Source organism: Mus caroli, unplaced genomic scaffold (assembly GCF_978045245.1).
Source record: "Mus caroli unplaced genomic scaffold, Mus_caroli_1 scaffold_2, whole genome shotgun sequence".
Taxonomy (NCBI): Eukaryota; Metazoa; Chordata; class Mammalia; order Rodentia; family Muridae; genus Mus; species Mus caroli.
In genome coordinates this window covers 170,795,223-170,807,746 of record NW_028227257.1, presented here as the reverse complement: position 1 = coordinate 170,807,746, position 12,524 = coordinate 170,795,223, and positions in this window count along the sequence as shown.

The following is a 12,524-nucleotide window of genomic DNA, read 5'->3' as shown; positions in this document are numbered from 1 at the left end:
CAAGGACAAGATCAGTCTCTGGAGGCACTGGGTCAGTAGCCTTCTTCCTCCAGCCAGCTCCGCCCCTCTGCCAACCGGATGGTCCACTAAGCCTCAGATGGACAGTGAGTTAATCCACTGATCAGTTGGTGCCAGTGGACCCCAGGGGTTCACGCATCTCTAGTTTTCACTGGGATTAGCATGGACTCCATTCTTATTTTTTACACAGATTCTGGGGAATCCATCCCAGATCCCCACACTTACAAGACAAGTGTTTGATCAGGGTCAGACTGTGGTGTCTCTAGTTGGGATATTTGCTACTGACAGCTTTTGCACAGCTAGGAAGTTTAGCTCCCACTTCCCCCTGTGCTCCATATTCTCCTGCACCATTCATTCTGCCTGAAGACTATTCTGTGCCTTTCCATGTGGGAGCTGTGTATATGTGTGGGTGGGTGACAGAGCAGCTCATAAAACAGAATAAAAGTTTCTTTAGCTTTACTTTTTCAAAGCCTGTGTCCTTGTGGGAACATCAAGAAGGCAGGACATCTGGAAGGCAGCTGGCTACTTCTACTTAATGCCTACTAATCAAAAAAATAAAAATAAAAATAAAGCAATCTTTAGACTGGAGGAGGTAAAAGAGATAAGGACACGCAGAAAAATGGAATGAACACATATGTATGCATTCAGACATAGAAAAATGGAATGTTTCACATGCATATAATTGAACCAAGCCCCTAAGTTTGGTAACAACAGAATAAAACATGATTTTGCCAAGTCATTCACTTACTTTGGGATTTTTCCCCCTTTTGAGTAAATGCCTGCAGAGTTGTCTAGGGTTCACTACTTAATTTTTATGTTCTTGGTAATGGTAGATGTTACAAAATCCTGATGTTCTTAGGATTAGTAGACATTATAAAAGCCTGATTATTTGTGTGAGAGAAGAGGACAAGTGGGTCTTTGCTGGAGGCTCCTGTAGTCTGTCCCATCAGGTGATGGGTGCTTGCCTCTGGTAAGAATCTTCGATGGTTGGCAACTTAACAGGATCTAGAGCCACCGAAGAGACAAGCCTTCATCTGAGCACAGCTGGCCTACTGTGTTCCTCAGACAGCGATTCTGACCTCTGACTTCTATCTGTGGCTCTGTCTCCTCCCAAGAGCCTCATGGTCTTTTCCATTCTGAGAGCCGGTGTAGGAGGGGGTGAGACTCAAGTATAGCAAGTTGTTCTAGAGTGACTAGGAGTGATACAAACACACTCCATCTGCCAGGAATCAACGCCACAGTCACAATTATCACAGAGGATGTGAGGAAATAACTGTACAGCCAGAAGAGGATCTCAAAGATGCTGGAGAGCATTCCAGAGAGCTGTCATGGCCCATCCTTGGCAATTAATGCGACTTATCATCTCAATGGGATTTTGTTGTTGTTTTGTTTTGTTTTGTTTTGTTTTGTTTTGTTTCGAGACAGGGTTTCTCTGTGTAGCCCCAGCTGTCCTGGAACTCACTCTGTAGACCAGGCTGGCCTCGATCTCAGAAATCTGCCTGCCTCTGCCTCCCAAGTGCTGGGATTAAAGGCATGCACCACCACACCTGGCTCAATAGGATTTTGAATCACCACGTGTGGGCATGTCAGTGGTGATTTCTGAACTGGGTTACCTGAGGTGAGAGGACCCACCCTAAATGTAGGTATGTAGCATCAACCCATGAGCTGGTGATCTCAGAATAAATACAAAGAAAGTTAGCTGATCACTGTATTCGTGAATCTCAGATTCCTGACTGTGCACCCAGTGTGACCAGCTACCCTATGTTCCCACTCCCATGCCCTCCCACCTTCAGATAAGGTGACAAATATCTGTTGGCCCTTCTGCTATGGATTTGGGACCACACACATTTTCTAGGGACAGAACCCAAGCCAGCTTTGCCATCTGATGGTATCAATTATGAGAGACAAATGTATGGAATGCAAATCAAAACAAAATATGGTAGCAACTACTGCATATAGCATCCTAGATTCACCTCGGGTGAGTAAAACTGAGTGTTTCCATCTGGTAGTGACAAGAGAGTTACTAGGGGGCTGGAGAGATGGCTCAGTGGTTAAGAGCACTGGCTGCTCTTCCAGAGGTCCTGAGTTCAATTCCCAGCAACCACATGGTGGCTCACAACTCTCTGTAATGGGATCTGGTGTGACTGAAGACAGCGATAGTGTACTCACATACATAAAGTAAATAAATCTTAAAAAAAAATTAAAAAGTGTGGACCACCATCACCTGGCTTTAAGAGAGAGAGAGAGAGAGAGAGAGAGAGAGAGAGAGGAAAGTTACTATGGAGGAGGTGACAGCAGAAGTGGGGCTCAGTTCATGAGTGGGATGTCTCCAGAGCTGGGTGTTTTAGATGCCCGAGGCAGCTGAGCAAAGAAATCACAGTGTGAAGTAAATTAGTCAGATGCAGCTACCATGTGAGCTTCTGGGCGATGGCGGGCCATGTGGGAAGGCTCTGGAACCCGTAGCCTATCCTATCTGGTTACCGGTGGCTTTTACAGCCATCTGCAAAGCCCAGATCCCTCCCAGACACCAGTCCTTATCAGCCTTTTCTGCACACAGTCATCTTTCCAGGGTCAGGCAAAGTGTGTAATCCATCGTGAGAAGCCCAGCGCCCATCCAGCACCTCCTCTGAAGAAGCGCCCTGAGATGTCACAGCTGATGACTTCATTTATGTACTGCTAAATATCACAGGGCCTGTCAAACAGCTGGAAACTTTGCTCAGCTCCTGTCATCCGCAGGAGTTGGTTAATGGTTAGTTTCTAATTGCTGCCTCAAGCTGACTGGTGGGAGGCTCTCTGTGAGTCAGAGCTCTGACATTCCAGGAGGTCACTGGGGAGACACTCCCCCAACCCCAAACGTGACCCTAGGCATGCGGGTCAGCAAGCCAGGGGAAAGAGAGCTTTCCTCCCTTCCACCCAATCTTTTGTGGGGAAATGAACCAGAGTCCTATTGCCAAAATAGAATGCTAGGAAAAAGGAAAAAATAAACTCTGCTAAGCCCATTGTTTAAAAACAGATGCCATTTCTCCAAGCTAATGGAAACACCCAGGAATGGCTATGCAGAAAAGGACATTTCAATCCTTCTAAATTCTCAATATTTTGAAATGCAAATATCATCCCATATATGCATGCATTCACAACAGTATAACATTAAGCTAGAACTATTATTTTTACAAGAAGGCAGATCAGGAAGTTAAATGTGGGCTGGTGATGTAGATAGCTTGTATAGGATTGCAGAGTAGTATAGGATACTTGTCTGCTGCACACAAGCTTCGGGTTTGATCCCCAACACTACATAGCACTGGGAAACCTGTGTGTGCCTGTAATTGCAGTAGCTGGAGGTGGAGGCAAGCAGACCAGAAGTTCAAGGGTCACCCTTGCTACGCAGTGAGTGTGAGGCCAGCCTAGGTAAGACTTTGTCTCCAAAAAAAAAAAAAAAAGAAAGAAAGAAAGAAAGAAAGAAAGAAAAGAAAGAGAAAAAAAAGAAAGAAAAAGAAAAGGAGAAAGTGAAAAAGAAATGATAGCTGTTCACATAGACATGAACACAAAATCCAAATACACATAAATATAGGCTTTATCGTGGTGTATATACCTTCATTTAAAAGGGGAAAGTATTTAAGAATAAAATCAACAGGGGCTAGGGAGATGGCTCAGTGCTTGCTGTGCACAAGAAGATCTGAGTTGCCATCCCAACAGCCACATCAAAACCTGGTGTGGTAGCTTTGCACTTCTGTAACCCCAGCTGTGGAGGTGCATCCTGCCTCAAGAATTCAGATGGAGAACAACTGACGAAGACTCATGATGTCAATGTCAGGCATAGCACCATGCTTACCCACACATACGTGTGTGTACCCACACATGGGCAACACCACACAAAATCAAAATAAGTACATACTAAAAAATTAAGAATAAAAAGTTATCAGCTACCCTAGTGTTATCATCTTGATATGATGTATACAGATTAGTGATCCACTAATAGCAATAGTAACAGAAATTAATTATCGATGGCTAACGCCAGACTGCATTGAGAGCTTCACATGCTAACTCCTTTCATTCACACCACGGCCCTGGAACGGGAGTTTTGCTACTCACTTCATTTGACTGGTGAGGAACTTTCCAGAACATGCCTGTCTTGGTTCTCCCAGATAAAGTCAGGTCTTGGGTTCAAATTATGTCCAATTTATGAAACTGATTTTAGCCCTGGCATTTTACCATGCCCTGCAATGGCATCTTGCATCCATTCACTCAAACCTCTCCTCCATAGCTTTGTGAAAACTCTATGCTAAGCGCTTAGAGGTCAGAAATGCTCTCTGCCCTCAGCAAGCCTTTGGTCTGCAGGTCAATAGCGGCATTATCTTTTAAATTGCCAGGTAGATAACAATTTTATTCATAATTAGCTTCAAACTGGAGTCCACCCAAATGTCCCTCGGAGGGTAAGAGATTAAAATAAACTGGCATATGTTAGGGGATACCTCCTACCCACCAGCTTAAAAAACAACAACAAATACATGCAGCAACTTGGACGAATCTCAGAAGGAAGCCCGCTCTTACTCTGTTCTCCTATGGTGCCATACCATGTCGAGCCACTTATGAAACATTGTAGCGCTATGGAGCAAGTGGCGCTGCCAGGAGCTGGGGAGAGGAGGCACAGCGGCTGGGAGGATTGATGAGTGAGTCTAACAGGGATATGGAAGCTCTGGGCTTTGATCTGAGAGTCGCTGGGAAAATCTCTCCATGGTAAAGCTGCATAGAACTACGCATGGGTACACCAGAACGCATAGAGAGTACATATAAAACAAGGTCAGTCTCCTAGCTGCAGGGGATCTGTTGCCTTCCTCTGGCCTGTGGATACTACATATATGTAGGGAGACGGGGGCGGGAGGGAGCAGGGAGAAAGAGAGAGACAGAGAGACAGAGACAGACAGAGAGGGAGAAAGGGGAAAGGGGGAGAGAGAGACAGAAAGACAGAGAATGAATAATAAACAACCTAGAGCGATGGCTGAGTGGTTAAGAGCACTGACTCTTCTTCCAGAGGACCCCGGTTCAAATCCCAGCCCCCACATGATAACTCACAACTGTCTGTAATCCAGAATCTGACCCCCTCACACAGATACACATGCAGGCAGAACACCAATGTACATTTAAAAAGTAGAAAATAAACAACCTAAAGTTATACATTAAATTAATACTAATTATGCTGGTGGTCTTATCTATAAGAGGCAATTTAGCCCTGCCAGTCTGCAGGTTCTCAGCTAAGGCTGCTGCTCTGAAAGAGCCAAGCTTTCATCAGCACACAGCAGAAGTCAAGTGAGATGCTCATAGGTGATGTGTGCACTTAACTGTTACTGGCCTACAAGACTCTCAAATATCAGTGCCTACACATGAATTGTTTCCCCAGTGAAATCTGGGGCCTACATACATGTGAGGCTGTGTGATGTTCTATTACGCAGCTACATCGCCATCCTTGGGGGGTTTAGGTGTTTGTTTTGGTCTTGATTGGGGGGGGGGTTGTTGATGGTTAGACTAGCAGCTCACTTATGCTAAGCACTCATGTGTAGTACTCATTGCCTTAAACATTTTGTAGACCTTGTAAACTTTTTGTGTCCTTGAGCTCCAGCCAAGATTAAAGGCACACACCACCACACCTTGCCAGCCCTTGGTTTCTTTGGGACAAATCTCATTACCTTATCTCAGACTGCCTTGGAACTTGACATGTAGCCCATGCTGGCCTCAAAAGCTCAGTCCACTCACCCCTGCCTCTGAGATTGTCAACCATTTGTCGCTTAAAGTGTAGCACTTTTATTAAATATACCTTTTCTAAATTATGCCTTAGCTATACTTCCAACCCATGCATGCAAACAAATAGCAAGCCCTTCCCTCCCTGTGCTAGTCATTCATTTGCTGTGTTTGTTTGTTTGTTTGTTTGTTTGTGGCCTTTTGCAGCCCTGGCTGGCTTGGAACTTGTTAGGTGGAACAAGCTGGCCTTGAACTCACAGAGATCTGCCTACCTCTGTCTCCCAAGTGCTGCAATTATAAATCTGCACCCCACTGTTGCCATTTGTGGGGTTCTTTAAAAAAACATGCCACCCACAATCCTGATCGAAAGGCCAACACTTCAAAAAGCAAAGGGAGCCCTTGGCCAGAGATGTTCTCTAAGTGACCAAACATTTCTCTTCTTTTGGTCCTGTTCTTCCTCACTGGGCAACTGTTGGGTACTTCTCTGGGTTGAGAAACTGAAATTTCATTTCTTCAGAGGACAGGATTCTCCCATGTACATACAAAAAATATTTCCCTGTATGCTGATATAATCCCTCCTTTCAAAGCACAGGATCCAAACTAAAGCTTCCCTCCCATCCCTCCCCATCCACAGGCACTCTAAGAGACCGCATGAGGAACTGGGGGGAGGGGGAGGTTGCTGTGTGGCTGCTGCATTCAAAGATGAGCTCATGGGAACACTCCCAGAGACCAGCACTTGGGTGACCCTGTGCGAGCAGAGCCCAGCTGATCTGAGTCACTGACGGGTGATCCATCCCAAGGCATAGGATGGGGTTCCTGTGAGGGATCAGCAGCTACTTCCTGTCTGTAGTCAATCCAGGAAGGCTTGGCTGAGTCATGCAGCTGGCTGAATCAACTGCTTCTCGCTGCCCGCCCTCTCACTCCTCCTTCTCTGAGTCACAGGCAAGCTCTGCAGAGAAATCAGGAGCGGCAGGACCAAGGTCTTGTTGCTGTAACAACAGAGAACACAGAGGAGAGGGTGGTGACAGCAAGACCCAGTTCTAGCTAGCAGAAGGTCCCTAAAGCCCCAAATGAAAGGTTAGAAGGCCCTAGGCAAAACAAGATAAACAAACAAATGAAAACAAACAAACAAAAATGGCACCAGCCTCTCAGAGGAACCCAGAAAGACTAATGACCGATCTCAAAAGGCTCTTAGATATCATGCAGTTTAGAGTGAGATAGAATTCTGTTTGCTTTCACGAACCTATGGCCTGTGCTTATGTGCTTGTAATTATGAACATAGGCAGCATTCATTAGCCCCAGGTGTGCCGGTCACTTACAAGACCCTAACATGCTCAGGTGTCACTATGTTGGGGTCACTTGCCCTCTGCTTTGCTCTGAAGTTATGGTTATTGTTAGATCTTGCTGCGTCTTCTTGTTTAATGCGTTGCTAAAGTAGCACCACCTTCCTACCAGCAAATGTCTGTGTATGCTTGGGATCATTCTTTTCAATAAATGGCCTCCCCCTCTTAATCTTGCATATAATCCATTATCCTTTATACATCTCTCCTCTTTCTTTTGTGTGTGTATGTTTATGCATGCCTGTGTACGTGCAAGCTATTGTGTGTATATGCATGTGTGTGTGTGTGTGTGTGTGAGAGAGAGAGAGAGAGAGAGAGAGAGAGAACCACTACTCCCAGCTTTTAAAAATGCGGGCTCTAGGGCTCAACCTCAGGCTTTCAAGTTTTCATTGCAAGCACACTCTGGCTTAGCTCTCTCCCTATTCCTGTTATTTATTTAAATCCAAGATCAGATGTTTGCAACACCGCTTCCTTTTCCAACTGTGAGGAAGGATCTAGTCCCGACTTCTGATCCTGGCTGGTAGATCCTGGTCTCCTGTTTGTGTCTCTTCACATTATCACAAATTTCTTGGTTGTGTTTGTTTGTTTGTTTGTTTGTTTTAATGATTTGTTTGTAATTTCTCTCTGTAGGGAGGCTCAGCAGAAAACATAGCTCTCTGCTTTTACCATATGAGTTTTGGAGACCAAACTCAGGATTTAGGCTTGGGGGCAAGTAAGTACTTATATCTGCTAAAAATATTTGTTTCTTTATTCTTTTGTATGCTTTGTATGTGCATGCACATATGTGTATTTGGGTACACACACATGTATAACTCGAAAGTTAAAAGAGGGTACAGAGTGCCCTGTTCTAGCTCTCTCTGCCTTATTCCATTACACTCTGTCTTTCATTTACCCAGGAAGTAGACTGGTGGCCAACAAGCTCCAGCTGTTCTTCCATCTCCTCTTCACCCCCTTGCTGGGTTACACACATATTCCCTGCATCTATGTTTTCATTTCATGTTGTTTTAAAGACACAGCCACATAAGGTTAAGGCTCAACTTAATGACTACAATTTGCACACCTTTACAAAGACCCCCATCGCCAAATAAGGTCACCTTTGGGTTTGATCCCAAAGTGCCCCCCACAGGCTCATCTTTCAAACCCTTGTTCTCCAGTGGGCTGCAGGGCATTGCAAAGCCATGCAACTAGGTGGGAACTGACTGGTGGGTGTAGGTCCCACCGTAATTCCGACCTAGCTCCCCCTCTGTTTGCCCTTCTGCTGCCATGTGAACAACCCTCTACCCCCTGCTCTCACCGCCAGAGATGGAGCCTGTGTGTCTTGCCTTCTGCCATGATGGACTGAAATCCCTCTGGAAGTGTGAGACAAAATGAGCTTTGCCCTATTGTTCCTGTTAGGTACTGTAGTCACAATGGCATGCAATGGCATACAGCCCGTGTGGTGTATGCTTCACATCCTAGCACTCGGAAGGCAGAGGCAGCTGAATCTCTGTGAGTTTGAGCCCTGCCAGGTCTACAGAGCAAGTTCCAGAGTAGCCAGGGCTACATAGAGAAATTCTATCTCGGGGAGGGGGGTGGGGGGGTGGGAGTTATACAATAACTTTTCCAAGTTCTAGCAGTTTGGATTCCAATGCATCTTTTATGAGAGGAAGCGATTCATCCTGTAATGTACTCTAATCTGTCCTCCACCATCTCCTCACAGACAGCCTCAAGCTGGAGGAGGAGGATAGAACGGCCTGTATCCTGGCTCAGGATTGGAAGTGCTTTATAAACAGAAAAAGGCCTCAGACTTGTCAGTTATGTGGTGGCAGGGATGCTTTAGAGAGCAGAGAATGGGTCCCCATGCCCAGACATTCCCAGAAGCCTATAAGGCTAGGTCAGATGGGAACACAGACTTTTTACCACAGGAAACCAGGTCTTGGCCTCAGGAAAGGATCAGGGAAAAACTTCTGGTCCCCATTTTAAATATTAGCTCTGTTGGCAGCTGCTCAGTCTGCCTTCTTAGTGCGTGCGTGTGTGTGCGTGTGTGTATGTGTGTGTGTGTGTGTGTGTGTAAGTATGTATGTGTATGTGTGTGTGTTGGGATAGTGCATGCGTGTGTGCTAAGTGCACTTGCATGTGTGTGTGAATATGCCTGTGGAGACCAAAGAACAATCTTAGTCGTCTGTAGTGGTCTGAGAAAGAGTGGCCTCCTTAGGCTCATGTATATGATTTCGGCAAGTAGCACTACTTGAGAAGGATTAGGAGATGTGCCCTTTTTGAAGGATGTGTGTCACTGGATGGTGAGCTTTGGGGTTTCAAAACCCCAAGCAGGCCCAGTGTCTCTGTCTCCGTCTGTCTCTCTGTCTCTCTCTGTCTCTCTCTGTCTCTCTCTGTCTCTCTCTGTCTCTCTCTGTCTCTGTCTCTCTCTCTCTCTCTATCTATCTCTATCTCTATCTCTATCTCTATCTCTATCTCTATCTCTATCTCTATCTCTATCTCTATCTCTATCTCTCCCTGCTGCCTGCAGATCCAGATGTAGACCTCTCAGCTACTTCTCCAGCACCATGTCTGCCTGCATGCCTCCACATTTCCTGCCATGGTGATAATGAACTAAACCTCTGAACTGTCAGTAAGCCCAAAGTAAACGTCTCTTACAAGAGCTGCTTTGATCGTGGTGTCTCTTCACAGCAACAGAACACTGACTAAGACAATGTCAGTCCTCAGGTAATGTCCAACTTGTTTCTTGACACAGGCTGTCTCGGTGGTCTGGAGCTCATCCATTAGGCAAGGCTGGCTGGCCTGAGAGCCTCGGGGACCTTTCTGTAACGACCTCCCAGCACTGGGATTACAAGTGTGTGTCGCCTTTGTAAGTGGGCTCTGGAGACAAATCTTAGTTTCTCAGGTTCTGCTGCAAGCACTTTACCAACTGAGGGACCTTCCTAGCCCTCATTATTACAGCCATTATAGTCATCTATACTTTACATATAAGGTGGCAGGAACAGGGACATCATAAACCTAACAGTGGTCACATGCGCGCGTGCGCACTCGCGTGCACGTAGGCACACACACACACACACACACGAAGCCTGCACTCTTTTCTTTCCTTACTCCATTGAAGATCTATGAATGCATTAAGAAAATGAACACATTTTCTTATTCTGTATTTTACTGGGATTCTGTCTGATCAAACTTGACCTCAGGCATAGTCTCCAGATCTGAAATTCCATCTTCTCCACATGATCTGCTGCTCACTAAAGAACTGATATGAAATCTTTCCACACAGCCAGCGGCATGCACAAGCTACGGAACAAGTCAGGCAGAAAGGAACCCAAGCAGAGAGCTCTGCAGTCCAAGCCGACCTATGTCCAGACAGGCTGGGAGCCACAAATCTGATGTGTTCTTTGGGGCTGATTTAACCTCGGTATTCCAATATAATGGTGAGCTGGTCGTAATGACAGCTTCCACCAGAGAGCCAAAGTAAGGGAGAGGAGAGACGCATTTCTACAGATCTCAAAGCGACTCAAGGAACACTTATCTCAGCACCTGCCTCTACTGCCCAGTCACCAAATCAGAGCTCTTCATGGTACACTGACCTCTGGGATCCACAGCTTCACATCTGTCTTCTAGGCTGGATCACAACCTATATGAGGCCAGGGGCTCTTGTCTACGCTGTATCTTCAGTTCTACAGAGTCCTACCTGTTACGGAGATGAGTAGATAAACCCTACAAAAAATAAATAAATTCCTCCCCCCCCCACTTCTTCCACACCCACCTCTGTGATAGTTTCCTTTTATAATCCCTTCCTCTCCCTTAAACGTTCCCTGATGCACTTGAACTTAACTTTAAATATATACATGCATGTCTAAAGTGTGGGAGCAGAGAACACACACATGCCTTCTAGACAGCCATAGGCCACACCAATGAGCCACACCCACTGCTCACTCACTAGAGAAGGCCCTGGGGCTATTTGGAGCAACCTTTATTGAATATTTTTTTAATTAAAGGTTTTCTATTCAGTGACTTATTTAGTGTGAACAATAACCTCATTTAGATAGTCTGGGCATAGGGAGCTGAACATCTTGTTCAAGGTCACACAGTTAGAGGGAACTGAACCAGGAGTCCACTCAATGATATCTGAATGAAATATTGTGTTCAAACAGCTCATTGTCCTACCTGCTTGGAAAAGGCTTTGAAAGAAATCTTGGCTCCCCAGTCCTTCCTCAAGCGCGGCAACCACACTATTCACCCACCCTGCTATTCAGCAGCCACATCTGACTGTCTGACGTCTGACTTCTCACCTCTTGGCTTCCATTGCTCCCAGAAAGCTGCCTTCAGAGTCTTTCAGTGGCCAAAGGAACACAAGCTCTGCTGACTACAGATCACCCTAAGCACCAGGAAATAAACGCACACGCATACTTTTCCAGCCCTCCACCTCACCTTATCTGAGATGTGAGAAACAAAACGGACCCTTGGTTTGGATGGTTCACATGCTCGTTGGCACTGCTGTTTCTAACGAACCCAGACACACTTTCTCTTGGCCCTTGAAACTAGCTTCCAGACGGTAGAAGTGTATGAATGCTAATTACTCTCAGCCAAGTGCATTTGAAGATCATCTCCCCACCCCCACAATCTCAATCATCTGTTTAAGAACAGAATTTCACTTTCTCTGAGCCTAGAAAAATAGCTAATCGATGGGTAAAATACACAGGGCAAAATCAATTAAGTTTTTTTCTGCTTTTATTTATCTTACAATTATTTTTTGTATATTTACTACTCCAGGCTAGATGCTTGGGAGTGAGGGATGACCGGCATAGCTTTTCCCTGGAAGTGTTCAAGCCTAGTGGGAGAGTGGGAAAGGATGAATGGTACCAATGATGGTGCAATCACAACCCTGAGACTCCTACAAAACATGGGAGTGAAGGGTCCAATGAATGCACTCAGAGGGTCTAATGGAGACATGAGGTTGGGAAGGCTCCCCTAGTGCCGTGACAGTGAATGTATCAGGAACCACGTGAGTAGAGAGGAAATGGGGGTGCTCATCAGACATGGGTACACCAAGTACAAAGATATTACAAATGATGGCATGAAGAGGTAGATGCAAGGAAATCCACACAGGCCAGAAATAGCAACACATGCCTTATAATCCTGGAACCTGAGAAGCAGAGGCAGAAACAGAGACATAAATCTGAACCCACTCTCAAAAAGAAAGGAGGGGGGTAAGGAGGGAGGGAGGGAGGGAGGGAGGGAGGGAGGGAGGGAGGGAGGGAGGGAGGGAGGGAAGTATGGAGGAGGAAAGGTAGGAAGAGAAAGTCGCTATGCCTGTGAGTTGAGGCTGGGAGGCAGGTGAGGACCAGTCTCCCTCCTTCCAAGATATGAAGAACTGACGGAGGTGGGGGGGGGGCTATCAAGAAACCTAAGAACAGTAGTAAGCCACCAAGGGCTTTAAACATTGAG